Source organism: Colius striatus, chromosome 1 (genome assembly GCF_028858725.1).
Source record: "Colius striatus isolate bColStr4 chromosome 1, bColStr4.1.hap1, whole genome shotgun sequence".
Taxonomy (NCBI): Eukaryota; Metazoa; Chordata; class Aves; order Coliiformes; family Coliidae; genus Colius; species Colius striatus.
Genome location: NC_084759.1, coordinates 194,757,773 through 194,782,653, shown reverse-complemented (window position 1 = coordinate 194,782,653; position 24,881 = coordinate 194,757,773). Strand labels below are relative to the sequence as shown.

Here is a 24,881-nt window from a genome sequence, read left to right as displayed (position 1 = left end):
TAGTCTCTTTGATTGTCTGAGATGAGCATCCATTGTTATTTATTATTACCTGAAGTTAATAATGATTTTGTTTCTTTGATTAAATGTCTTTGTCCCTTTAAAGGCATTCATATGTCACTCAATATACACTACCCTCTGCTTCAAAAGAGAAAAAAAAAATAAGGATTCTATAGAAAAATATAATTACTTTCCTTCTAAAGAGTAGAGATTGGGAAGTGAAGCTTTAGTGTTTGCATATGCTAAATGTTTGTCATTAGAAATTCTACAAATCCTTAGAACAAGGAATATAGTAACATTTTACCAAACTGCAGAAATAATAAACATAAGCTGGTTTAAATATCTGTAGATTCACATAGTCAATAAAGCTTTTTACATATCTGTATTTAAAAGATCTATAGGATATAGAATCTGACATTTCTTTGGAATTAAACCAAATTAAGAGTGATAAGTAAAGGCCACTTGGTGTCTTTATAGTATATGAACTTTGAGAAAGTTATTTGCAGCAGAGGTGCTATGTTAGTTGGTGTTAAATCTGGTTTTATTTAAACTCCTTTAAGAACCTGGAACAGTGGAATAAGCAACATCTTTTTCTAAAGATGCTGACAGATTAGGGAGAATTGCATAGCAAAAATAGTATAAAGGGGATTAAAAGAGTTAATGTAACCTCCAAAGATGGGATTTTATTTTGAAAAAATACAAGCTAATCCCTCTCTAGAAGAAAACAATTCAGAACACCAATCTTCAGAGAGAAGTGGAGTGTGAAATCCAGTGTGTTGAACAAGCCTGAGTAATAATAGACAGCAAAATAGATACTGCAGTAATCAGTGCAGGATAGTAGAAAAAAAACCCTGAAGCAGCAACATACTCAAGCTCATGAGGATAATTCCTGTCTCTCAAGAGAATTCCTTCTCAGAGGATCAATACAGGATCAAAACAAGTTGATCAACGTGATAGTTTAGCAGGATCTGGTATATTAACTGAGACATATTTATTTTCCACACATCGCTGTGGCAGATGGGAAGTACTGCACTGAGCTCAACCCTCAATAAAGCTGTATGAATTTACACCATCTTGTCTTTTGTCAGGCCCAACACTGAGGTACAGATAGTTATCCTATCTCGACTGACACAACATACTAGGCCCAAATGCAGCAATGTGTTCCTGAGTCTTACCCGTCTGTTTCTGGCAAGGGATGTTTGGTTGCTGTAGCGAATGAAGAGAAAGAGCATGTTTTCTCCATAGTAAAACAATGAGTAAGACTAAAGCAACTATTTGGAAGTACTACAAAGTGATTAAACCTAATGAGATTATACAGAACAAATGAAAGTTTACTATCAGAAATTTGTGTACATCAGAAATAAGGAATATACTTTAATGCAAGATTAATAGACTCTGAAACTAAATACACCTTAATGCAAGATTATTAGACTCTGAAATTAAAGAAGAGGCTTATTTGCTTGTGTGCTTCAAAATAAGTGAAAAAATACAATGTATGAGACAAACCTACTCTACCTGAGAGATGGATAAATGATAGCTTAATAGAACTTTAAGGACTATAAGGTGACAAGCCAGAGTATTTTTCATAAATTCATAGGAAAGTGGAATCCATGTGACCAAATATATATCTATAATGCAGGTAATTATATCTATACTAGTTGCCATGTCTCCTTTTATAGTCTCTGAGTAGAAGAAGCCTTTCTAGGGTGTAATTCATGTTGTAATTCATGTTATTCCAATGTAGACATTTCAAATAAGTCAGATGTACCCTAAAAATGTACATTCTGCTTGACAAAGGGAATTTAGGATGTCTGGTTCAGATGTATGTCTCTATCCTGCATGTTATGGATAAGAAACCAATGACAAGATTTGGTCATGTGAGATAACCTGAATACAAACCAAAATTCTAGTACTTGGAGAAACTTGCTATGATTCTAAAATATTTAGTCTGTGACACTAATGAGACAAGGCATACTTTCTCGTTACTCATGGACTCAATTTTGATTTCATTATCTCTAATGTGTAATAACACCTGATTAATGACATCTTTTTCCATCCTTACCCTATGCATCCTGTCTTTAGTGTCTCATTTTTAAGATTAAGACCAAAGTAGTGTTCTTACCTGTGGAAGAGGAAGACTGTTCTGCATAAGTTTGTGTGTTGTCTGTAATGTATTCTGTCTCTGGTAGGAATATGATTTGACTGCATAGTTCACTATGGCAAATCCATTTTTCTAAGTGATTTAATTTTTCCCTCTCATGCAGCAATTTTATTTACATTGCAGACAAGAATCATCGACGTTGACTGAGATAAATTCTCAATATAGGAGAAAAGCATCTTATGCAGGAAAAAATACTCTCTTGTATGCATATAGTATGTATACCACAGTATTAAAAAAACCCATTTTTCCTCAAGCTTAGGAGATCAACAGCCAAAGTATGCAGGGGAAGGAAAAGTCTGTGCGTTTCAAAAAGATGGAGGGAATTACAGTACTCAAATTTCTCAAGAAAACTGTCTGAACCAACACCAAAGGGAAACTTGTCATGGAGTACAATCCAGCTGGAGGAAGCCCCACTGAATTGTACACTGAAGTGTACTCATTTTAAAATTTCCAAAGCAGAAGTAGTAATTTACCTGCTTGTTAAAAAAATGGTTAATGGAAATATCGTCATTGTGTATCTAAGAAAATACTAAGCAGTGGTTGTTTGAATAACACCTGTGATACTCTATGACTAGAGATCTTTCAATCGTTCTGTTTGTGTCAGGTTCTTTGCTAAACACAGATGAGCTGCATAGTTTGATTTCTTTGCATCTGTTTTTGCTGAACAGCCATATTGTTTCCATTGATTACTATAAGCTGACAAAAGTGTTTCTACTGAGGAGAAAAAGAAAGAAAAAATGTTGTTTAAAAAGAAGGAAAAAATGAAAAGAAAATAGGGAAGGAAAAGATGTGAAAGTGTTCATTACCCAAACACATTTATCCCTTTCCAGTTTTGCTACAGCCTTCACACCTCATCCTCAGCTTCTGCAGCAGTCTGTATTGAGTACAAGCTGCTGAAATAGTTTAGAAGACCTCTCAAAAATCCATCTTTCTATTTGTGAACAGAGGAGAAATTCTGCATTAGTCCAGAATGACTGAAAAACAGCACTAGAGTGGTTGAAGCAGTATGTGGCATATTTATGTAAAGCAAAATATTCACTAATTAGGACATCAAAAATTGATTTTGGCATGTTCTACTAAATGAGCTATCCAAGTACCTGACATATGCCATCTCTTTTGGAAAGTATCTTTGAAATATATGAACCTATAGACAACAGCCCAGATCCAGAAGTGTTCCTGTCTAAAAAAGAACTGACACAACAAGGGGTAATGGAAAAAGCTGGAACACAAAAAGTTCCATTTAAACAAAAGGAAAAGCTATTTCACTGTAAAAGTGAGAGAGCCCTGACACAGGCTGCCCAGGGAGAGTATGGAGTCTCCTTCTCTGGAGATTTTCAAAACCATCTGGACGTGTTCACATGCAACCTGGTCTAGGTGGACCTGCTTTTGCAGGGGAGTTGGACTAGATGATCTCTAAAGGTCCCTTCCAACCCCTACCATTGTGTTATTCTGTGATTCTGTGACACATTCAAATATAGATCCATTAAGACTATATCTAAAGTACTGTTGTTAAGAAAATCTGAAGACAACCCAGGACTGATTTGTGAAGCTATATCAACTCCTAAACAAATGCAGTGAGTGAAACATTAAAACTAAATGCGAAAAGTGGGAGCCTGACAAAGTTCCTACATCAGACAGATATTTTACAATGGTAGAATACAAACAGACTCTGACAAATAGAGACAAATGAAATAGAGCCAGAGAACTGATGCACTGTCCATCCTGGTTAATTGTTAGCCTACTCTTGGCATAGGACTGGACTAAGCCAGCAGTCAGTTTCACTATGACATGGTATGGGAGAGAAGATGTGTCATATGCAGTGCCTAAACAGTCAAGATGAGGAGGGAAAATTTAACTGTGTAGATACAAACTGTGAGAATAAGAGGATGATTTTGAATAAAGCCTGGTAGAAGTTTAGAATTACTTAAAATTGCCAACAGGTACAAGTATATCACACAAAACATCACACATAAAAAGAAATCTACATATTCTAGTGAATAAGCCTAACTTCTCACCATGAACAGTAATACATAGTACACACCATATGTAGAATTCATACACACCCCTTTCCATGGACTGATCTCAGATTTTTCTCTCTACCATAGAGATAATTTTTGGTTTTCTCTTATCCTATTGGCTGTCCTATCCTCTTTTACAACCCTGAGTCACTGGTGAATTTTTCCTTCCAGTTGCTAAAGGTACCCAGTCTTAGTTTAATTGCCTCTTATTTGCCTCTTATGGATAGTCTGAATTAATAGCAGTCTGTTCATACTTTGGTATGTTTCATTTTCTTGTCAGATACAAGAGATGCTGGGAGGTACAAGATTTGATAGCTCTCCTGCTTCTTACCATACTTCCTCCTCTGCAGTTACTCAAACTGTACATTTGCTACTGATCTCTTTTCTCGTATTTCTTGAGAGTTTAATTTTCAGAGGAACTTAGGTCCATTTGGCAACACCTGCATTGTTAACCCTGCTATATTCTTAAATGGCACATTTGATCCCACAAAGGAAATGTACCCATGAATCTCGTAGTGAACTACTAACCCATTTGAATTGAACCATGTAAGCCATTGATACCTAGAAGTCAATGACATAAACTTCTGTTCCATGTGCTGCTAAAACATTCTCTTCAACTTTATCTTTCTAATTTACCACATTATTTTGCCTTGCAATCCCCCTATGAAGTACTCTGTTGTTCCTGGCTCTGTGTGCTTAAAAACTGATGGAAAACAAAGGTTTGTAGCTGACCTTTCTCCTTCCATCTCAAAATTATAAGCTTTTATATGACATCATAAATTCAATATTTTCCTCAGCTTGAATTCCCTGTAAACGTATCCTTCTCCTGCTGGCTTTTCAGTTGTTGAATATTTTTGCTCATTTTTGTTGCTGTTCTTAGCTAGTAATGATAGAAATATTTAACGATCAAAAGTATTTTGAGTCATGCCACATTTTCCACTTTGTTGTCTTTGCGGTTAGATGTTATGTCACCTTCTTACCCACCCCTAGCCTTGGCCACTTTTTCTTTCCTGTGTCTGCTACATGGAAATCAATATTTTGTGCAACATAGTTTCATAACAGCCTTATGAGAGAGGTAATTGTCTTTCCTATCTTAATTCCATTTAAAAAAATCTCAGTAAGATTTTTAGAAGATACTGTTACTGTGCAAGAAGTACTGCTGATACATTAACATAACTCCTGGAAGCACTGCTTTCCAGTTTCAGTTTTAAAAGGCAAGTCGCATTATCATATTTTTAGCTGTGAGATATATACTCTCCTAGCAACCTTCAAATTATTTGCATCCTTTTTTCCTACACATTGAGAGCATTCTATAATTTGGATTAACTTGAAACATTTTTTTAAGCATCTTGTTATCATCTGATATACAATCTATTGTAATAAATATTTGAAATGTTATAGCAGGTGAACTAAAAAATAAGTTACAAACAGACTCTAGTTTATACAGGGTTTCAAACCAAATCTTGATAGTAAGAGAAATGCTAACCTCTTAGTAGCACAGGGAATGATAAATTTGAACAGAGGGAGCCATGGCAGGAGAGCAGTTATCTTAACATTTTAATTGATACTAATAAGTCTTTCATATCTTGTCTTGTGTAGCTCTGATTAGCAGTGAAACAGTGTGCAATTGCTTCCATATTTCTGAATAAAAGAAAAAGAAACCATAGACCTCCTTAATGAATATGGATTCCTGAAAAAAATAGACATCAATAACAGTTAGTCGCTATTACACTGTATTAATGACAGTAGTATTAATTGCATTGCATTTCAAAGTGGTAGTTTTATGGTTTTCCTGCTTCTTTCTTATTAATATTTGTGCACTGTGTGATACATTTGTGGATAAATTTGCAAAGCATTAGATAAATCTCTTTACAGAGAAAGCTTTTAATGACTATTAGCAAGCATTTTGTTTCAAAAGTACTTTTATTGTTGGTAAAACTGTTTTCTAACATAGGCTTATATGGTCTGCATTAAATTTTAACAATGCTTCTATTAAAACTTGTAGGGACATTTGTAGGGATATGTGTGCCTCACTCTTATTGACATTAAGAGGAGTTAATCTGCACACTATAGAAACAGATCCCGTTAGAAGATCATTTAGCAAAAAGAAATATAAGCCATAGATTCTCATCATTGCCTGTCATAAAGAGGTAACTACCATTGTTCCAATGGCTATTTTGCCATTAAATTATTATGCCCAAGATAAGGCTACATACAGTAATCATTGTCATTGTTAGGTCTATGCAGAGACTTTCTGTACACCTAGGCTTTGTGCAGAGCTGCAGGAACTCTGCCTTCAGGACAGGCAATCACTTGTCTCTGTTGAGTACGGGGCATGTTTGTGTCTCATAGCCGCAGCCCACGTCACTGCTGGAACTTCTGCAGAGAGCCCAGTGCAGGGCTACCTCATTGTGACCTAATCTAGGTGGACCTGCTTCTGCAGAGGGGAGTGGACTAGATGATCTCTAAAGGTCCATTCCAACCCCTACCATTCTATGATGATTCTGAGATTCTGTGAATACGAATTGAAGAACAGTTTGAGAAAACAGACCTTTTGGCTTGCCTACACTGAATTCTAGCCAGACCAGAGAAGCTCCTCTGTTCTTGTAGGCAGTATTCTTAGAAAACTAACCAGTTTATCTTACACTGTGTATCTCTGTGACAAATGACATCTTTTGTAGCTGAATACCTCACATGCATGGTACATGGGAGAACCTACAGCAGTACCAGGGCATGAAAAAACTTTTTTTTCCTAATTGCCCGTAGTCTAGACTCTGAGTGAATTTATCCTTCCTCAGAGGAGAACCAGGAGATCTCAGCCTAATGAGAGAGAAGTAGAGAGCTGTACTCTGAAAAAGTACCATATGGCCTGTGCTTGTGTGCTGAGACATGTCTAAAGTTTAGTCTAAATATGTTGAACAATGTTTCTGTTGGTTCGATATAATGTAATGTCATATTAAACAACATTTGTTGTTTCCAAATCTGTTGTCAAAGTACATTGTGTAGATGTTGTGATGTGGTGATTTGTAATATAGTGCAATATTTTATAGTAATAAAGTAACCTAATACACTATGAAACAAGTGAGTACATTATCTATTGTGCTACAGTCATGAGACTCAGCGCTGGGGCAATGGGAAGCTGAGATTTTCAGACATTGCATAAGCCAATTTCTAGAGCCACAGAACTTTCTTGGCTACTACAATTTCCCTGTCCAGTAAAAGTTCAGAAATTGAAATAGTCTTCTAGAAGACAGTCTAGAATTCTGTACATTTAGTTAAGCAATTTTCTTTTACATTGTTAAAAAGAGGAGTCTTTAACAATGGCTATGCTTGCCCTCTATGAGTAGCACTCAGCTTTTTCATTTGTTTTATAAACCAAGAGCATACAGTTATTAAATATAGCACTGCCCTTCTCAGGAAGCCTTTGAGTGACTCGTAATTCAAACACAATCAAAACCAATACCAAGACACATATACCTTTGCTGTGTCACCTTCAGATTACAGTATAAAAAAGGACATGGAATCCAGAGCTGTCAGACACAAACTCTGAAAGTTGACTCCCAAGTGTGTCACAACAGATTTCTAAAAGAAGTAAATTGCTTTCCAAAGCCAGATTTGTCATAACTTGAAACAGTATCTCAGTGTATAAGAAACATACAATGCAGTTTTCCTGTTTGGGAAATTAAAAAATCTTGGCTTTTATTTATGTTGTACCTTTTATTACCATGAACTAGGAGAAGCCAAGCTTTCTGTGCACATCTTCCCAGAGTCACCTTATTTTTGGTGTATATTTCAGTTAAGCGTAAATTATCTGTGATGGACCTTTTTGGATATTTTTTTTCTCCTCTCTAAGCAATTTTTATTGCATTTCTTGTATTGTAGGTAGAGAAGTTCTAAAGATATTGTGATAATTAGGAAAGGATTATATCTATGAATAAAAGCATTGACTCAAAACCTTTGAATGAGAAAATAGTTTAATGATCTTTTAATTAATTTTAATAATTAATTTCCATTTCCACAATGAGTTCTTTTTCTCCCTAGCAGAAAGCTTGTTATCTTTTTAAAGGATACATTATTATGATGATGAAAGCAACAATAGTAGTACAGGTTTTATTAAAGAATACAAAAAAAAATATCATTAAATAGTACTTCAGGATTTATATAGCATCATAGAAAAGGGCTGCTGATTACAGTAAATATCACAGTATATTTTTAATAGCTTAGCTAAATACATTTGTCAATACAAAGTCAACATGTTTTTCTTACTATCCTTGGGAAATAATTTAAACTACTTGTTCTCACTAAATACAATTTTATCAAAATCACATTATTATTATTACTATTATTGTTATTAATCACATTATATATGTGATGTAATGTATCACATATTTTTTTAAAAATTATTATTTTGTCTCTCTGGGGCCAAGCAGTGCCTGTCTACTGCAGTGCGAGCATTCTGAAGTAGTGTAGCAGACACCTTAATGTGTTCCTTATGGAAAAGAGGAATCACCACTGGAGAAACATGTTCCTTTTTATTTTATAAACATGCTCCTAGTGGGATGCTGTATCAGAAGATCCAACTGCTCTTTTGCATAGCTTTTAAGTTTCACGATGTTTAACATATGATATTCTCAGGAATAAATATTACAAATTACTAAATGAAGACGGAGAGGTTCTGGCAGAGTAATTCAACAGGGTAACCAAGATGCAGGATGACTACATTAATGGGAAGTCCTAGAGCAATCCAGAGAGAAGTCTGTGGAAAAGTCCCCAGGGCTTTGATTTGGGGCCAGTGAGAACTAACAAATGTAGAGCCAAAGACTGTCATCTCCATCCAATTTCTGCCCTTCTTTACTAGCTTTTTCCATGTTTCCCAAGTCCCTCTTCAGTCTGTGTTTACTGTTTGTCATTCTGGCTTCACTTTCATTCATTTGAGCAATTCTGAGAATCTGACTTCTTGAATATCAGCTGAGTCTTTGAAGTTAGCCTTGCTTTGAATAGGACGATGGGCTGGATGAACTCCAACTGTCCCTTCCAATCTAAACACTCATATTATTCCACGGTTCTCCATATTTCTCGTGTTTGGGGTCCCAAGGTGCTAAAAGAGAGCACCTGACTGAATGTAATAAATGAAAATTCTGACTGACTGTAATAAATCACCATCTGGATAATTTTAAACTTATTCCACAGTACTTCTCAGAGAGAAAGAGAATATATTTAATTTTGTGTCCTTATTACACCATATTAAATATATATATGACCTGATCTAGATGAACGTGCTTTTGCAGGGGGTTTGGACTAGATGATCTCTAAAGGTCCCTTCCAACCCCTACCATTGTATGACTCTATGATTCTGTGATTTATATAAAACAAATATATATTTATAAATGAAAACTCTTTAGAAATTGATGCAAGCAGAAAGATTGAAGATATGCTTTCTGATTTCAGCTTGCCAGATGTTTTCATTGAGATTACATACACAGAAATGATTCTCACTATAATTGAAAAATAATGCAAAAAATAGTATTTTTTTATTTATCATATAGAGTTCTCAAAGGCTTGTGGTGTTGGCTCTAAAACAGGAACATCTAGATAATCAGAGGCAGCTAACATTGACTACACAAACATCAACTACGGTTTCTACTAAAGTTAATCTTAATTAAGCAAGAGGTTTATCTTGTAACTTATTCATTGTATACCAGACTTTCAGCTTCATCAAGATCTTTGTCCTAATAGAGGGATGTTAGGATGCACTGTACTGAAGAAAGAATCGGCTGTATACAGTTTCAGTCAAAAGCATTCTTTTTAAACAGTCATAATAATTAATTGTGAATGAATATTTTTACAGGTCCTTAAAAGCAAAGAAGCTGAAACTATTAAACATGCTACATACTTCAGACTATCTTCCCAGACTTGCCTTGCAACACGTATGCCACATTTACCTCATCTATTGTCATCAGAGATCCTGTGTAGATAGCTAGGGTAGCTATTCCAAACAAAAGTATTAAAAAAAACCCCCCTGCATTATCACAAAAAATCTCACCTATGGTACCATAGAAAGTAATCTTGATTTCTTTATAAATGGAAGTTGTACATGTGGACCTACAGAAAAATATATTATTTCACATTAACTATCTATTAATAGATGTATTAATATTTCCAGTTTTATGATAAAATTTAATATCTCTTATGTAATTGATTTTTTATGGCTTTACATGCAAGAGTCCCACTCTTTCTTTAGAAATGGAAATGTAAAATTAATATGGCTTACATTGAATTGAAAAATTAGTTAACTGATTGATATTTTAACATAATTGGAAATAGGAAATCAGAGAATTTGTTTTTAATGAGCTTCTCTTGGATAAGTTCTTGGCTTTTGACTATATTACACCTTTTGTGAAGATCTTGTAGAAAACATAAAATCAATACTGACAAAGTTTGCAGGTGATAGAGAGACTGGTCCATGTCGTTGGGCAGATGATGCATTACTGATAAAGAGCGATGTGGAATACTTAATAAATTAAGCACAAGCAAACAGAACACATTTTTACGCAGTCAGTGTGTATTAATTCCTGAAACACAGAGCAAAGAATGCAGATCAAATTTGCCAAGGTGCTTTCAAATCATTTTGGATAATTGTGTAACATCACAATAAAAAAGGCAAATTCAGTACAGTTTCCTAAAATAAAACTTACTGGTTATATATCTTTCTCAGTGACATGCCATTGGTAAAATATTGCATTTCTTATCAATGTTAAAAAAATCAGTGAGATCATGTTCACATCATTTTACCGTGCTTCTGAAGTGGTTTTTTTTCCATTTCTTTTTCTGTTTTCCACATTTACTTCAAAGCTATGACATGACACTTTCATATACTATGCAAAGATTGAGCCTCCTGCAGGAGTCTAATATTGTTAGTAATGTTAGTAATGAAATGGGGGATTTCTCTGGGATTTTCCATACAGTTCTTCATTAGTAAACATAATGACTGATTCAATTATCCACATACAAGATAGATGGAAATATATTTCCTTAATACCCAGCTCCTATAATATGTCTTATTTCCTGTACCAATAATTAAGCATCAAGAAGAGTGTGACCAGCAGGTTGAGGGAGGTTCTGCTTCCCCTCTACTCTGGCCTGGTGAGGCCTCATCTGGAGTCCTGTGTGCAGTTCTGGGCTCCTCAGCTCAACAGGGACAGAGAACTTCTGGAGAGAGTCCAGCACAGGGCCACCAAGATGATCAGGGGACTCGAACATCTTCCTTATGAGGAAAGGCTGTGGGATCTGGGAATGTTTAGTCTAGGCGATCTCATTAACATTTACAAATAAGTAAATGGTGGATGACAGGAGGTTAGTTCATCCATTTTTTTCTGTTCTATCTAGTGACAGGACAAGGGTTAATGAAAAGAAGCTAGAACACAAGAAGTTCCAGTTCAACGTTAAGAAAAACTGTTTTACTATGAGGGTGAGGGTGTGGAGTCTCCTTCTCTGGAGGTCTTCAAAGCCCACCTGGACACATTTCTGTGTGACCTGATCTAGGTGGACCTGTTTCTGCAGGGGGGTTGGACTAGATGATCTCTAAAGGTCCCTTCCAACCCCTACCATTCTATGATTCCATGAAGCACGTAATTTCAGAATTAATTTCCTGTGAGGAATCTTGCAAACAGTTGTTCATCAAAAGCTTGTAGAAATGGAAGAAAAGGACTTGGTTTGGCAAAAGTGGTTTAAAACAGACATGAAAGGATAGAAACCAGAGAGTAAAGAGTAGGAGATTCAGAAAAGATCTTTTGAGCCATGTAAATGATTCTCTAAGGAATCATATTGTAGGATGATCCTTTTTTTTCAGCAGAGGAAGCATAGTCCTTGACCAATGACACTCTGAGTATCAGAGACTGCTAGCTATAAAACTGCTTGGAAGATATTTATGTTTAACATGAGAATCCATTTACTTAAAACAGCTACAACAATCCTCTGTGTCAAGTAGCTAGTTGCAGTCTGACAGAGAGTATGTATTTGGGTTCTTCCAAGTCTGTGAGCTAACATCCTTCCTCTGAGAAGTACCTGGGTCAGGGAGGTCCTCCTGCGATGAAGTCACCTTGCTTCTCTCTGTGGTCCTCCTCACTGGAGAGGCATTTCCAATGGCTATGGGATCTGAACAAGTGGAAGAGCACTTAGGGCAGAGAGCTGGAGACCTGCAGCCTAATCCAGAAACCTGTGGAGAGAGGCATGTAGCAGACAATACTTAATGTGTATAACTCACAGTTTCACTGGAAACAATCGTCTGTATTGTAGGGACACAGTGAGCAGGAAAAGCTCCTTCTGCTTCTGTATTTTCCAGCTAAGTGTTTTACATTTTCACTATTTGAAAACTTATGTGTTTTAATTATATCATAATAAAGCCTGGTGGTTTGGGGTGTAGTTTTGGTTTATATACGTATATCCTGCTGAGCTCCAACTCTGATATCATTTCTGTGGCTATTTAAATGTAAATTCATAATGAGGAAACAAAATTACATGGAAATTCTAGGGATTCTAGAGTTTTTCACAAAAGGAGAAAGTCCTGTTACATCAGTTTTACATTTTGGGTGATAAAACACAAAAATAATAAGCATCATTGTAATTATGAAGTCAGAAGAAGAGACTCAAATAGAAATGTACTGCTCCCGCTTTCACTTTGCTATTTAAAACTGTGAAGGTATTTGGAAGCATACACAGATCTCAATGAATAATAGAAATAAAAATTAAATAATAGTGGTTTAGAGTGCAGTGTAAGTAAGAAAACATTATTTTTCTGTATTGGAAATAATGTTGCAAATTAAACTCCCAAAATTTAGCAAAAAAGATATTGATGCCTCTGAAGTTTTACAGGTGGAGGATCAAGCCTAGTTATACAGAGTGAGTATTAATTCTGAAGTCGTCACAAGCTTTTTTTTTCCTCCTTTATATTGTCTCAGAGACACAGAACTGCAGTGTAACAAAATACATGTTTTTGTCATTATATCGAGATGCATCTTTTGCACAGTACTGATGCAGAAGTTGCAATTCAGTTGCATTTCTAATTCATTCATAGTAGGAAAGAGATTACTAAAAATTTACTAATTGTGTTGCTGCAAAGAGGTATATACTTTTATTCATTAATATGTGATAGCTACTTGCACACTGTTTTTTCCAGTTCTTATTAAAAGCAAATAATCTTTACAAGATTAAAAGGAATTATAGACATTTGTCATGTCTCCCAATTCAGGTCTTTCTTAGTCTTAGAAGACACAAATTTCAGGACATTCTTCCTGGAAAAACTGTTCCATGGAGGTTCTGAACATACTTTTGATTGCTTTCTGATGTATATTTGTTAATCTTTTCAAAGTGCAGACATAATTTCTGAATTATTAAATTCCTTGTAGCTGGACATACAATTTTGTTGATGCTAGAATGTGATTGCAATTGGTTTCCTCTACCCTATGAAATATTAAGTTCAGAACACCTCCTACCAAGACTGAGTCCTAGACCTTTTAAAAAAATTACCAGAGAACACTCAGTGAGAAATAAAGCACCTTAGTCTAGAGCTATCAATTGTGTAATAGTTAAGTAAGAGAAACAAAGGCCTGCTTGTAATAGCATAAATTATTTCAGGCTCCGTGTTTTCACGACCATCTGATATTTAGTGCTCCCTAAATATCAGGTCATCAGTAAGTATTTTATCTAGAAAGGAACTAAAAATTTCATCTCAGGAGAAATTTAATTTGCCAATTAAATAGTCAGTACGTGCAACTGCTTTTTACAAAATCTACTTTAATGAATCACCATTCACCAATGAATATTCCCATTGTCACAAGAGCACTAACAGTCTCTAATTTGAATCAACCTTTACCTTCCTGTTCCCGTGACAGAGACCATTTGTTGTTGATCCCTCTGAATAACTTTTTTAATTAGCACACAAGAGCTTAAAACAAAAAAAAAACCAAAAAAGCCAGGGACACATTCCCCTGCAAGCTATTTTGTATCCTTGATGATTTGGATTATACACCAGCAAAACTATGTGGTGACTGGGTAAAGAGCAAACACATCTACTTTTAGTGTCTTTTTATTTATCTATTCTTTGGGGAACCCCAAGGAAAAAGCATATATCACGTCCAATTTGGTGATTATCACTGATTAATTGTACTGGTCAGATTCCTTCAGACAGCTATGGGCTTCAAGCATAAGCTTGTAGGTTTTGTTTTGTGATCATATGGGTATACTGAGATATTTGGATATACTGAAGGAGAAGAAAATGTTTTAGTGATCCAAAGGCTACATCCAAGTTTGCTTTCTTATGTAGTGACTCTTTTTAAAAAAAGAAGAGAGAACATGCTAGCAAATCTTTCTAAAAATGCAAATTTGTTAAGCTTAGGCCAGCTGTGAGGTCCACAAGGTGCTTCACGGTTGTCAGCACAATAATCTCCTCTGTTTAACTTGTCATGTTTATGTACTGTTCCAATTTTCTCAGTATTGAGGGGTTATTTCCATTATGTTAGACATGTCATCTAAATCTCCAAAGTCTGAAATCAATTTATGTTCCCCTAAGAGATGGAGCATTATCGCAGAGAAAAAAATTACCCAGACATAGTTTTTCTTGTTTTTCTTTGTAATACATTCATTTTGTACTTATCACTTCTCAACTGTCTTGTCAAGATCCTTTATCAGCATCGTTTTTTTAGCATTCTGTTCATTAACTTTTTAAGTACTGCACAGGACTACATGTGACCAGCACACAACTTAAACATCATAAAATTCACATCAATACCATTCCTTTTTCATTAGACTTCAGGACACAGCCCTCCTTTATGTTAATTGCTCATGTCAAAACCTTCAGGAACTCAGAAAAATGTGACATCTCTTAACCTTTTTTTGCAAGCTAGGTAACCGTGATTGATTTATCGTGCTTTATACTCTTTAGTGTTCTGTGCTGCAGTACATTCATGCCATCAATCTTTATTTCTCTCTCTTGTTTTTCTTTCAGGCTCCTATGGTCTTATGATAAATCTTCTGAATTTCATGTCATTTTAACCATTATAATTTAGATTGTTGCAATGCTTTTATTAGTTCAGATTTGTTCTTCTTGATATGTTAGTTAACGACAGAGAATTACCTCCCAGCTGAGTGGACATGAAAGCAAAGTTTCTCTCTACTAGGTGCATGTCAGTGTGGACAGTATCAAATCTTCAGCAGGTCAAAGCAAAGTGAATTAATTACCTAGAGGTTAAATCAGCAAATTGAGACTTTAGAAATTTACTGTTCTCTTCACAGTTTTGTTACTCCTTGGAAACTGACCTTCCCTTGCGAAATATTCCTCCTTCCTACACTGAATGACATACTTTCACAGCTAGGATTCAACTGTGTATAACTTGAATCTTGTGATAAGTTTTGTTTCTTTTGTTAGTTTTTTCTTTCACAGTGCCCCACTGTTTGTTAGTCTTTCTTTCTACCTGAATCTCTATAAACAGGAATAAATTGGTTGGCAAAGCTGATGTAAAGGAGCAGGAATTTGGAAAGAAATTTTTACTTTGAATAACATCTGGATCCAAAGAATCAAATAACCATGCTATTGCTTATTCCAGCTTCTGCTACTGTGGCCAAGTGGTATGATTACCCTTCAATTACATTGCCATTCGGTGTTTATCATTCTACCATGTGGTATGAAAATGAGCCAATTATAGTTAAGACACCTGAGCTCTTGACACTTCCAGTTGTCACAGAAGAGACGTCAAAGGCAAATCAATAACATTCAGAACCATGCGGACAGCTTAATGAATATTAAACACAAAATTCTCAAGTCTTTACAATGTAAATTATGATGACTGAAAGGCAGTCAGGTGAAGCCAGCAGGCTCTCTCAATCTCTGTAATTTAACTTATTTGTTGCTTTATGATGAACTTTTGTCCAGTACTTCGAAACCTCAGGGAAATCAGGAGTATGCCCACCAACAGACACCCAGGACCATCTGAGATGCTCTGAAGTCTTTCATGGATTCTATGTCACATCTGCCTATCCAGCACAGATTTCTGAGTAATGTCTGGCATGGCACCCTTCATACCCTTCATATGCATCTGTCTTAAGTTCCTAATTCACAATGGCTAGCATCTGTGTTAGGTTAGTTCCTAGTTCACAGACTATGACACTAAAATGGAATTGTCTCAGTATCAGTGTCTGAATTTGGTGCAGATGTCTGTATGTCCATTATAATTAATGTGGGTTTCTATATCTATAGGTCCTTTTTCACAGCTTCTATTAAGATACATGTTCCAATCCAAAAGACACTTAGATGGTGATGATATAATATTTGCAAATTCATTCAGTACAAGTAACAGAGTTCAGACAGTTTTTCAGGGCACTGCAATGTTGACAGCTCTGGTTGGATTAAATCTTTCTAGACTCAGCTCTCAGCTCTTCTGCCTAAGCTGCGTGGTTCACCACTACTTCAAATGTGCTGATTTTCTGTCTCCCATCAGAGTGGAGAATTGCATCACAAGGTCTTCATTCACAAGTAGACACAGACAGTAAGGGCATTTATGTATTTTTGTTCTTTGATTAGAGATTTTTCTGATCACCATTTCAGCAATAGGATTAGCTGGTTTTCAAATCAGGATCCAGACACAGAGGGGGTCATCCTGGGAACAAGAAGTCTATAAGTCTTTGGGAGCAGGCATCTGAAGAAGAGGGTAGCTGAGAGAAAATTAACAAAATGAAAGAATTCCAGACAGGAGGAACTAGCAGCATAGATGTCAATATTAAATATCCGTTGACAGTTTGTCATCTATGCCTTAATATGAAGCTTACATATAAGAAGTAGATTTATTATTGACTATTTTTTCCCTCACACTTGCTGAAGATTTCCTGCCACTGTGTTTTCATGAAAAAGACTTTAGACAAAATGTGTGCTTCATCTACATTTTAACAGAAAATATTTGGAACATGCCTTGATATTCATCAAATTGACATGCCATGATGTAAGCTGAGATTTCTCTAATATGCTTGGAAAGTGTAAAAGCTTAAATGGGAACAGACTCTAAGCACATGAAAGAGCAGAGACACTAGCATAGTTAGGTAGTTTCTGACTGTCAGAGAGCTCTGAAAATATGATGCAGTATTCATGAAAACTTAGTTTTTAAGCTTAGATTAGGTTTCAGTAAAGGCAGGCTGAGTTGACAGACATGTTCATGGCAAGTATACAGTCTTTTTGGGTATGGCAACACTTGCAGGCCCTTCTAGAAGCAACAGCCACAAGCTGTCAGGACTCGAAAGACTCAGTTTATATTCAAAATTATGTTACTGGTTCAGTGTATGTGACATATACCAGTCTTTTCACCTTGCTGTATCTGCTTTACTCAAAGGGAGTTGCCTGCAACAATGTATTTGCCTAAGATGATGCATGACTTGCATTACTAGGTCTTGCAGTATTAGAGCGGTACAGTAGAGACAGGTAAAGTAGTGGAGACAGTGCCTGGACACCTAAAGTAGTGACACCGATTTCAGCAGCAGTCATTGGGCAACACATGTCAGCAAAATGGGAAATTTCTCTTGGAAAGTTTCCTTCTGCCAAACAAAAGGTTCTGTTTCTTGTCTGTACAGAAAAGTAGCTTTGATCTTTTCAGGTTGAATTTACCACCTGTGAGTATACTTCTGAGCCATTCACCATACAATAGTACCTGGACATGCAGATTTTTATTATTGGGGTTAGTATTTACATAAAATACATATACTGTAGATGTCAGTGAGGTCTAGCACTACCTGCAGTTCCAAATCTTAAACCAGGGTATGGACCTAAAGTTTTGAATTTGTGGTAGGAGCTTCTGTAATAAAAGGTAAGAGACAAGGGTCTTCATTCAATAAGCTAGCTTTTCCTACCTCAGGTCAAGTTGTCTCAGTAAAATCTGTTCCAAATTGTACTGTAGCAGCAGTTTTTCCATTCCAAGATACATCTGTCCTTTGCAGTTGGTGTATCAACAAGGAAATAAATCTGTAACAGTGTAACACTGTTCCAATAATAGGTGCCAGAAAAGAGAAGTTCATATAAAAGTGTCACCCAATGAGATAGTCTATAGGTGCTTAGCATCAAACTTTTGTCTATAGAAAGTAATCTACTCTTGTTGACCACATACAACAATATTTGTTCAAAAAATGTATTTCTCATTTCCAGAAATTGTTGAAGATATTGTTATTGTTTTTTTCCAACACTGGCACATTTAAGCATCAAAAACTGTCACCAACAAGTACCTCTGTGCTATTTTAGCTACGATTCAGAAATTCTCTGCTTCACATCCAGATTAATCAAAGGGAAATGGCATTTAGTTTGTTGGCTTTTTCTAGTTTTGTAAATTATTTTAAATCTCTGACTGATAGGCAATTCACAGAGCTGCTTCAGCCAAGCAAAATAAATAGCTGTATGTCCATTCAAATGTAAATTAACTAATTACTATGCCAACTTCTGACCTTTTCTGATGGCTAACAAAGACTCTTTGCTATTCATGAAAGTGAAAACATAATGGTTAGCTTGAGATTCTCTGGTGTACTTTATAGGAAATTCTCATAGGTACAAGTGACCAGAGTCACAGCTTGAACAGCAGTACTTCTGTCATTCATGACTTTGAATAGCTCTCCTTTTTCTAATTATTAGTGAAGATCTGAATATTATTGAAAAATTGTGGCTTAAAAGGGCTAGGTCAGTGAAACTGCACAAAAAGTGCTCCTATGTATAAAAAGATGAATATTGATTTATTCCTGAACTCATAGTCAATTAAGTTTTTGTATCAGTTCTATAGACTTCAGTGAGATGAGATCAGGTTTAATTTCCCAAGGTACTCCTCTACCTCCACATCATTTCTGATAAACCCTCTGTCTCAAACTTTATGCTACTCATCAAGAAACCTGAAAGTTTGAAGGAAATAAATACAGACTTGGACTCATGATGCCCTCAGGTCAACTGGAGGAGAGATGAGCCACAGAAGCTGCGACTCCAATGGGGTCTAAAGGTCAAGCTGACCTTTTTGTGGAAAGTGACTGCTCTTTGCCTTGCACCTTCATAGACATTATCTGTGGGCAGGAATGTATTCATTCTTTTGAGTTACTTTTCATAGCTGCAGTAGGCCAAAAAGAGTAAAAAATAATACTGATTGGGGGCTGGAGAACTACTTCTGTAACTGTCTCACTTGAGTTGAGATCAGGAGCAATGTACTGGTGGTGCATAAAGCAAAATGTCACTACAAGCAATTGCTGAAAATCACTTTGTACCATTGTGAGTCTCTTTCAGGCAAAACTGTTTAATAATACCTGGACATATATATATAGCCCTAAAGAAGACAGATCTATTTCATAGTTTGATTAATCTGAACTTACTTTTGATATAATAACTGATGACTGTAACCAGCCTTCATCTCAGTGCAGCACAGTGCTACTTTAGCTGCTTGCCATGATGCCAGTGTGTAGCCTGCTGCAAGGGAAACATCACTGGATCTAAGCATATGTAATATTGCGGGCCTGATCAAACATTATGGATCATTCATCTCACACTGATGTGATATGTATTGATTTTTGACTCATTGAGTGCCAACCCAACCAAAGACCAAATGGATCCTCCACGGTGTGGCACCGTCATTCTGCAGGACAGCTGACCACAGGACTAGGTAACTATGCTTGAAGAGCTAGAGATCCCAGTCTTCTTACACCTACTCTTTGTTTCCAGGTAATTCAGCTTTTTGTCATTGACAGACTAACAGCTCAATATTTAAAGCTGTTTGAAAAAGATGGACCTTTGAAAAAATGCTACATGGTAATGATTGTTTTTATGGCAAATGGAACTGCTAATTGCCATTCGCTATACATCACCTGATATTTAAGTATTATGTGACCGATTAAAACTTTTTATCCTCTGCTTGTTCATTGCTTCCTTTTAGATTTTGTGTATGACATATATAAATTAATTAAGTAACTGAATTTACTTGTTCTCATTGATCAGGTTTGTTTTCCTGAAGAGGGGGAAATATTTGAGGAATAACTGAATTAATGCTATATATTTATTCTGCTTATGCAAAAAAAAAAAAACCCAAACAAACGTTATCTCTCCCATCTGTACATCCTGAGTCTGAATTCTTGGAGTAGTTCTCTATTTTCACATCTGTTTGAAGGTAATGGATACTTGACACCTCTGGAACTGAGGCCACATTGTAGGCAACTGATAGACATCTAAAGGATCCCAGAAAGAAAGAAAAATCACAGAAAAAAAAAAAGTACCGTTTTAGTAAATTTATACAGCAACTTTTCTAGAAAAGAAACTTCACTGAAGTGTTGTCATATGGACATTGATTAGATGCCCATGGAGTCAGTTAATGCTTTGGGAGTGCTCATCAGCCATCTGTTCAGCAACTACAGAGAAAGGTCTGTACAGTGCTTGGGACAGCTTTGCTCAGGAAGCCATATGCAACAAGGCTGTTATAACACAAAAGAAAAAACAAACACGAAGCCAAGCAAAAGCTAATGGGCAAAACACTTCCCTGTGAGATCAGTGCAACAAGTGATGTGGAGGGAAGTTGACTTTGGATTAAAAGCCTTTATCTTTGATGCTGTTGAGTTCCTCCCTGCAGAACTGCCACACACTGTCATTGAAGAAATCAAACCAGTCCCAGGCTTTGGTTTAATTATACATGCATGTCTGCCACGGGAATGAACATCATTAAAAGTCTTATATTTTAACAACACCTACACTAATTACTTGTGATTTTGCAAGGTCTTAAGAACTTTTCCAGGAATCAGTACAAAATAGGGAGAATAACGGAGACAGAAACATAGCGAAGAGCATCAACATGGCAGCAGAAAAATAACCAAAGGCTGGTTTTGTCTTACCAACATGACAGAATATGCCAAATTCAGGATTTTAATGAAAAGGGAAAAAAAAAGGTACTCCATCTTGCAAGTGCTCTAAGTCCTGTCTGATAATCTGCTTGTAGGAAATGGAACTTTTCAACAATACATACTGTCTGAAGTGTAAGACATGAAATATGTGAACATATTTTATGACAAAAGCATACTTAATTTTGTATATAAAAAGGAATAGACACAGTGAGTGTGATGTGATTTTTCTTTTGTTATAGGATATCTTCATCGAAAAGGAACAATACAGTAAACTGAAGATGGAATTTATCTTGATCTGAAATAAGAAAAAATATTTTCTTTTTCCCCCAAATACATTTGAATTCAAAATCTCTCTTCTGTTACTGGTGTTTTTAGTAAAGTTACAACATAGAAACTCTCACAGCTCTGATTTCCAGGGAAGCTCATTTTGGAAGGTGGTAAATATACTTTAAAAAACAATGTCAAAAACAGTTTTTCTAACACTGCTTTATGAGAAAATGTAATTCTGATTTTTAAACAGCATATATTTGTTACTGTGCCTCATCTTATTTATTTAAAATGAAACAATTAACATTTCCCTAAATGTGTTGACGACCAGCTGCTGTACCTTATTACAGCTTAAATGGTCAACATTGAAAAATAAATCATTATATACTCAAAGCTGACCTTGAAGTATATGAGGTTATGTATTTTATCCTCATGTGCTTACATATTACCTACCATTACACTTGGTCGTGACCATAATATTCTTGTGCTACCATCTGGCTGGGTGGTGGTGGTTGCTCTTCGCTACAAGCCAGTAACCCCACTCTCTTTTCTGAAACTAATTCAGACCCATACTGCTGCCTTTATAAGGACTGTTAATAAAGACTTCTTTAAAACTAATAGAAAGATACCTGAGGCTTCAGAAAATGAACCACAGCTTATGTTGTGAAGCTGTTATGAGAAGAAACTGTTGTCAGGCACATGGATGAGCCCATGGAAAGAACAGGCTGCATAAACTATTTTTAGATGGATCTAAATTGGCTTTTACTATTTGAAAATTTAGAAGTGTATGTGAATGTGGGGTCGAGTGTGCATGTGTGTATGAATGTGTATATCTATACAATATTCTCAGCTACTTATTTTTTTAATAGAAGACGTCACAAGTTGGACAGTAGAGGATTGGGACTTTGGGGAGGGAGAAATAGAAATCTGAAAGTAGGATAAGGAGGTTATAAGAGCTTATCCAGGATGTGTGCCTCGTTAAATGGCTTAGAAGATTGAGCCATATTAGTACTGTATTAATACTCAACAGAAGTTGAAAACTGTACTCCTTGGAGAAAAATTTCAGCCTTGCCTCCAAGTCAGTACTGAATTGATGCCAGTCTGCTGACCACTGTCATTCAAGTGGGATTCCACTGTCTCCGGTAGGAATACTCCCAGCTGTAATGAACCAGCAGCAGAAAGTCAAGGGAAAATCTGAAGTGGGGTCAAACTTAGTCACAGTCTGCTGCTTCTTATCACCAACTGTAGATGTGGCTGCACAGGGCAGCACTGTTGAGTATGCACTAAACACACATTATTAAAATATGTTCTTCAGGTGAACTTCTGAGTAGAGGATTTGGTCCCACACTTATGCAGAACAATATTTAAAAGTGGAAGTTGAGTGCATGCAGAATACACAGGAAAGTACATTCTACTTTTGTACTTTTCATGTAAAGTTTCTCTTACACTTAAAATGTATTACAAATGCATTATACCCTTGAATTCTTGTATTTGCAGCAATGATTGTGTGTATTTAAACACCAGTGATAATTCTGAACCTGTTTGGTTCACAGCCATTATCCATTATCAGTGTCATGTTGAATAACTGATATTGCCATACGTTGTCTAAAGGTCACTTTTGTTTAGACTGGGAAAAGAGATGTTTAATTCACCTGAGAATACAGATGTTATGTGAGGCAACATTAAAATATGAAAGATAGGGTTTGATAGGCCTCCATCTATGTAGTCTAGCACTTACCATTTGACATAACTGAGAGACTGTCCCATTAGAGCAGCCTTCCAGTACTTGGAGGAGTCTACAAGAAAGCTGGAGAGGGACTTTTTACAAGGGCATGTAGTGAAGACAAGGAGCAATGGCTTTAAAGTGAAAGAGGGTAGATTTAGATTATGAAAAGATATTAGATATTAAATTCTTCACTGTGAGGGTGGAACAGGTTCCCAAAACAGGTTGTGAGTACTCCATCCCTCAAGTATCCAAAGCCAAGTTGGATGGGGCTTTGAGCAACCAGGTCTAGTAGAAGTTGTCACTGCCTAGGACCTAGGGGGTAGAACTAGATGGTCTTTAAGGTCTCTGCCAACCCAAATCATTCTATGATTTTAACATGAGGTCTTGGTGTAATAGCTGAATTTAAATCTGAAGGATAGATTTTAATATTAGGTACTAGGTTTGTTACCTTTAGAAATTTTTGCTTCTAGTATGCTTTTGTACACATACATAAATCCAATACTTTTTTTTACATCTTGCTTTGGATCTTTAAATTGTGTTGAATCCTATATCCATTTATTTTCTTAACCTAATTTCATGCTGAGTGAATAAATATTGCCTTTATTTGTTTTAAATGTAGATGTTGTCATTTGTGTGTTGCAGTCTGTGCTCTTAGCCCCCACATTCTCCTTGTTTGGGCAAATAATTGAGGTTTTTTAATACAGAGGTTTTTTTTAAAAAAAGTCTTCACTTGATGTGTATGTCATTAATCATTTGATTTATAAATATTTTTATATTATAAATGATAGTAAATTGTTCTGATAACTCCAGCAAAACATATTGTGGGAAAAATAATCTTTCAGTTTGACCTGGAGTAATTTTTACTGACAATAAGTTATGGGAGATGTATCAGTACTAATGAGGAGAGAGTGTTGCCTCTACCAAAGTTTTCTGAACACAAAAGCAGGGTAGTAAGTTGATGTAAAAATACCTTTCAGCAAAATCCTTGCAAGTTTCAAGTCTTATCTTTAAGACCTTTAGCTCTGAGGGGAAAATTTTTTTTTGCTTTCACTCTTATTAGCTGTGCAGATCAATAGCAGGTAACAAAACCATAGCCGTCTACCATCCAAGAAGTTGTTAAACAAGTTTCTACTACAGGATCTTTAATACTGAAGGTGATGTACAGGCCAGATCTACGTAGGATGCCTTTTATCTCAGCTTGAATTTGCAGATGGAAAGAAGGCTGCCTACTTGTTAATATAGTGAGTTTTATCCAGATGGTGTAAAGTCAGCAACCATAAAACTTTACAGAATTACTTTCCCAATATACTTTTGTTCAAAAGTACTGTCGGCTTATATATCGGAATTAAAAAACAAACAGTGTTTAGCTGCAAATGGCTCAAGTGGTTTTTCAATCCAAGATTTTTTTTTGGTCTAAATAAATAGATATCATGGCAGAAAAAATTACCTCGTTATCTCAGAATTCTAGGAACCTTAAATACTAGGTACAAATATAATTCCTGTTGTGATTTGTCTGTAGAAAGATACTTTCCCCAGTGCTCTAATGATTTTTTTTTTCTAGGCTCACCTTAGGAAAAGAAATAATTAAGTCAGTACTACTCTTACAGCTTAGTTCATTTTTTAATGAAAGAGACGCTTTCCTAGTAGATGTTTCAGTGCAAACTCCATTTCAGTTTCTGACAAAACAAATGAACTCTTTCTAATTGTCTTTTAATCTTACTTGGGAAGGTCCACAGAAATTGTTTTTTGCTGATGTTAAACCGAGAATGTTTTTTTAAATGAAAGCTATGCTGAAACCTACTATTTTAAAACTTGTGACCGAATA

General features: G+C 35.8%; 1 protein-coding gene across 4 annotated transcripts in view; it reads left to right on the top strand.

Annotated features, from left to right (window-relative positions):
- Window positions 1–24,881, top strand: part of MAGI2 (membrane associated guanylate kinase, WW and PDZ domain containing 2) — a 734,934-nt gene that overhangs the window by 616,899 nt on the left and 93,154 nt on the right. The gene's annotated exons all lie outside the window — the stretch shown is intronic.